The sequence below is a fragment of the Rhagoletis zephyria genome, unplaced genomic scaffold, assembly GCF_001687245.7.
Source record: "Rhagoletis zephyria isolate East Lansing unplaced genomic scaffold, Rhagoletis_zephyria_1.1 Rzeph_scaffold_02130, whole genome shotgun sequence".
Classification (NCBI taxonomy): domain Eukaryota; kingdom Metazoa; phylum Arthropoda; class Insecta; order Diptera; family Tephritidae; genus Rhagoletis; species Rhagoletis zephyria.
Window position 1 is genome coordinate 83,579 of NW_016159214.1, and position 4,891 is coordinate 88,469.

The following is a 4,891-nucleotide window of genomic DNA, read 5'->3' on the forward strand; positions in this document are numbered from 1 at the left end:
ACCTTGGTGAATGTCATTAGGGGTATTCACGATCCGGTGCATACCATTTATGCCATCTATGCACCATGCTAGACAGCATGCACTGGATCGTGAATATAACTATTGATTTTTAAAAAAGAACATACATAGAATTCTACTGGTATGGGTGCCAAGTACACCAGGATATTGAGTGTAATTTTCAATCTGACGAATTAGCAAAGAAAGGCACGACCACTTTTAAACAGTTTTTTAGATATCACTCCATTTTAGTTTCCAATGAACGCTTCAACCTTTCGACCTGTGGGTCATCAGGGATTATCTGATTATATCACTTTGCTCGCGCAGCTACCACAGCCGCAATGGCCCAGTAAGCAAAGTACTGGCATGTCGTTCGAACGAGCCAAGGTTCTGGTCCTTGGGCAGCATAATTTTTTTATTTTATTAATTTTTTGTTTTCTTTAATTTAATTTTTTACTTTATTGTTTTAAAACGAAAAATATATATATATTTTTTTAATTTCATTATATGTTAAGGAACTTTTATTTTAATTTTTATGTATTTTTTCTTTTGTTTAGTTTAATTTTTTTTTTTGTTTTTAGATTTTATTGTTTTAAAATGAAAAATATTTTAATTAAGTTTTCTGTAGTTTAATTCGCTTTGAATTGCTCAATTTTTTTTTAAAAGAAACTTATTTTTTGAAATATCATTTAATTTTTAGAAACTAAGTGTATTATTTTTCCTTTTACTTTATTAAAGTTTTTTTTTCATTTCTTAATTAAATTTTATTTTCATTTTTATTTTATTATTTATAATTTTAAAAAGAAAAACATGCGTTATTTACTTAAATTTTTAGAAACATATGTTATTATTTTTCTTAACATTTTTAGACTTTTTTGTTTTAAAAAGAAGCATATTTTTGAAATGTCAGCTAATTTTTAAAAACTTATTTGGAAATATTATATTTTTTATTTCGTTTAGAAAACTTATTGCTAAAAGACAAATAGAGTAATGACATGACCTCCTCGTTAGCAGATCTCTCAATTAGACTTTCTCAATTAGACTTTCGAAAACAGCTCCAAGATGGTTGCCCGAATTGACAATTTTCTTACGAAATGCTTTTGCCGTTCGAAAGACTGTCGTTAGTTGAACGACAGTTGCCAGAATTACCCTGGAAATCTCCCTCCCTATGAAGAACCTTAAGGTCCACTATTTAATGTGAAATCAGAGCGGGCATGAATTGATCAATCTAGACTTTATAAGCCGAATTAAAAGTTACCAAGGAAAAATTCCCAATTTTGAGGAAAAATTACCAAAACGGCAACGCTATTGTACATATATGAATGGTATATGTATGCCCGCATGAATTTTTTGCTTATTTAGTTAGTTGGGTTGAGGCTGACTGCTGGACCGCCATCTCCATGTTGATCAACGCCGTGTCTCGTCGTCGTACACATATGTATGTATGTTTATGTATACTACTGTTGAGGGATCGCGAACCGGATCGCGTTCACAATGACAGCTGTGGTGGCTTGTTAACCAAGCGTGGTCGTCGCTGTCGTTGTCGTTGTTGTCGTCTACATCGCTCCACAGTCAAACAGGGCACATGACGGACGTACAAATTAATGACGACTATTGTTGTAAAATTGTTTGTTGCGATTGCTGTTATTTAGTTAATATGTTTGTTTGTATATTTCAACATACAAATGTTTGTATGTATGTAATTCCCCATTAGGCATGTTGTTGTGGTTTTTAGTCGTGATTGTGGTTGGCGTTGTCGTCGTTGGGTCAAACTGTGGCTATGACTGCCTGCCTAGCCAGCCTTACCCAGCCTCAATCCCCACGATCTCCACTGCGAACGTTACAAATTTGCTTTGAATGTAGGCTTTGGCGAGCCAGCTGAAGTGGCTTAGTAACTAAATAGATTTGTGCGTACACATGTTTGTGCATATGTACTTACATGCATAGTTTTATGTTTGCTAGGCTTTGTAATATTCAGCTTGCAGCCTCTAGATCAACTATTTCCGTTTTTCATTTACCATGTATGTATGTACATATGTACCACCCTCATCCGTCACAGTTGCTTTCATTGCTGCCGCGAGAAAATAAATTTTCAATTATTTTCATTTCATATTGATATGAATATACATATGTACATATATACATACATACATATGTATGCATGCATTTAGATACAAATAAATGAAGCAATGACTTTTTATGTTTTATTAATAAAATTTTGGAATGTCCGCTTTCACGCCTGCCTTCATACATATGACTTTTGTTTTTGCAATTTTGTGTGCTTTTGCCGTTGTTTTTTTTTTGGGGGTTGCTATTTTCGTTACGCTTTCTCGATCACTGCGGATTCCTTTTATTTTATTTCATTTCATTTTATATTTTATATTTTTTTCGTTTCACAAATACTTATATTTACATATGTATTTTTTTTCTTTTATATTTTTATTGTTTTGCTGTTCACCACTTGCACACATCGCGTTCATATTTGCAATATATATTTATAGGTGTTTTTTTTTTGTTTAACAATTATTTGTGGTTGTTGTTTGCGTTGCTTTCATTTGTCAATGAAATGAATGAATTTGCACTTGTGCGACGGCAAAAACGGACATTTCGGTGGGCGGTGTGTATGGCAGGAAATCAAGCAAGCGAGCGAGGTAGCGAGCATTCGAGCAAGTTAACGCCGGATGCTTGTAGTTAGCCGACCGCGTGAGGCGGTGAGTGAATTTTTGAATTGTTGGCGTTGGTGGATGTACTACATACATACCTATGTACGTACTAGTATTGTACTGCAATAAGAAGGAAGATGTGGGAGGCGGCTTAGACGAGTAGATGATACTTAGTATGTATGTATATACATATGTAGATGGATAAGGAGGGTTGGGATAGCAATTAAAAATGTTTTTGAAGGAATTTTGATGGATTTGTTTTGGAGAGAAAAAGAGAGGAGAAGAGAGGTAGAAAATGCATTTGATTAAAATTTTTTAAATTTTGTTTTTTATATTTTTTTTAAAGATTATTTTATGCAGTTCTAACAAATTTGTACATTGATGCAATAAATTTGTTAGAGCTACAGAGGAGGGGAAAAAGAGATAACATTTTATGTGAGAAAATTTTGAAAAATTATTTTGTTTTGCAAAATTTTTTTATGCGTCTTATACAAACTTGATCATATTCGCCTTTTTTTTAGAGATAAAGAGGTGAAAGAAAAAACCGTTTGGAGAAATTTTAAAAACAAGAGTTGGCATAGCAATTGAAAAATGTTTCCAAAGGAATTTCCTCGGATTTGCTTTTGAGAGAGAGAAAGAGAGAAGGAGGAGAGTGATACAAATTTTTTATATGTAATTTTTTGTAAATTTGTTTGCGATATTACACATCATAATACATACATACATACATTTGTTAGAGACAAAATTTGTTTTGGAGAAAATTTTTAAAAACTTTTTGGTTTTGAATAGATTTTTTATGTGTCTTGTACAAATTTGATCATGTTCTAAAACTTTTGATTTTTTCGAGAGAAAATAAGAAAAATTTGTTTGGAAAATTTTTTTGCTTTGCAATTTTTTTATACTTATAGATTTCGTATGAATTTTATCATATTCCAATACATTTGTTTTTGGGAGGGGGAAGTGGAAATAGATAAATTCTGCTTGGCATTTTTTTGTTTTGAATTTTTTTCATTTCATTTGTTTTTTTCGGAGAGAAAAAGTGGGGAAAAGATATATGTACATATGTATCTATTTTTCTAATAATTTTTGGAAAATTTTAGATTTTTTTTTAATTCTTTATGCACCTTGTAAAAATTTTATCATATTCCAATAATTATTCAAACTGCAGTAAGACGAAAACAACTATCTTGGTATGTACATATTATTACTCGGCTGCAGTTGTTGATTTTTCTGTTTTCTTTCGCTAACTTCCTCCAATGAATTTTGTGCTGATTGTATTTATTAGGCGCACAGGGTTTTTCGTTGATTGTTAATGAATGAATTTTTACAAAATTCACTGACTTTGCATTGTTTTTTTTTGCTTGTTTTGTTTATTTAAGTTATAACAAATTGTTTAGCGCTTATTACTTAATTGAGGCTGCGAGAGTAGCAAAATATTTTTTATTAAACAAATTTTGGAAATAACTTGCGTAAATATGCGTCTATGTAAGTAGACGTAATTCAAATATTTATACGAATTCGACCGGAAAGTCGTTTGGCACACGCATTTGCATAAAAATTATAGTAATTTGTGTATAAAAATCACTCTTCACTCAAAAATTTCGTACAAAAAAAATATGCGAAAGTATTTTTTTATTTTAATTTTCGTTGAACTAAAAGTTTTGTAATATTTTTTTTTTGCTGTTGCATTAATTCAAAACAAAAACCATTCAGCTCATCACTGCAATTTCTTTTTTTTTTAATTTTTTCAACCGCAAAGCGAAATAGGTATGTACTCGTTTCAAAAAAAACACCGAAAAACGCGTATATTGTATCTGATTGCCTTGATTTTGATTCCTCTTATTTTGTTAGTGTCGCGTAAGACGCTCGAACATCCACACGCATATACGCACACACACACACAGCTTTCACGTTTCCGACGTTAATCAAACCGTCCGACTCGGCGAAAATATCTCAAGCAACTGATGTGCAAGCGGCGATTCGTAACGAACGCCAACACACAAATGTATTTCACTCGGTGTTTTCTTATTTGAGTGGAGAAAATGGAGAGCGGATGTAAGAGGCGCACACAAGCACACAAAAAAGATGGCGAAAAAGTGCGCAAACGCACACAGATGCACACACACACAACACGCACACACACACACACATATCCATAAATTTCCTTTTGTGTTGGTGCAATGGCCGCGCGGCGAATTCAAATTCAATTTAATTCAAGAACTCAAAACGAC

The 4,891-nt window shown here is 32.4% G+C and overlaps 1 protein-coding gene across 1 annotated transcript in view; it reads right to left on the bottom strand.

Moving 5' to 3' along the window:
- Positions 1 to 4,305, bottom strand: part of sty (sprouty signaling antagonist) — a 53,650-nt gene extending 49,345 nt beyond the window's left edge. Inside the window, exon 1 of the mRNA XM_017620368.1 lies at positions 3,785 to 4,305. The gene's annotated coding sequence lies outside the window, so the exon portion shown is untranslated. The remainder of the gene's footprint in view (positions 1 to 3,784) is intronic.
- Between the last annotated feature and the right edge of the window lie 586 nt (positions 4,306 to 4,891).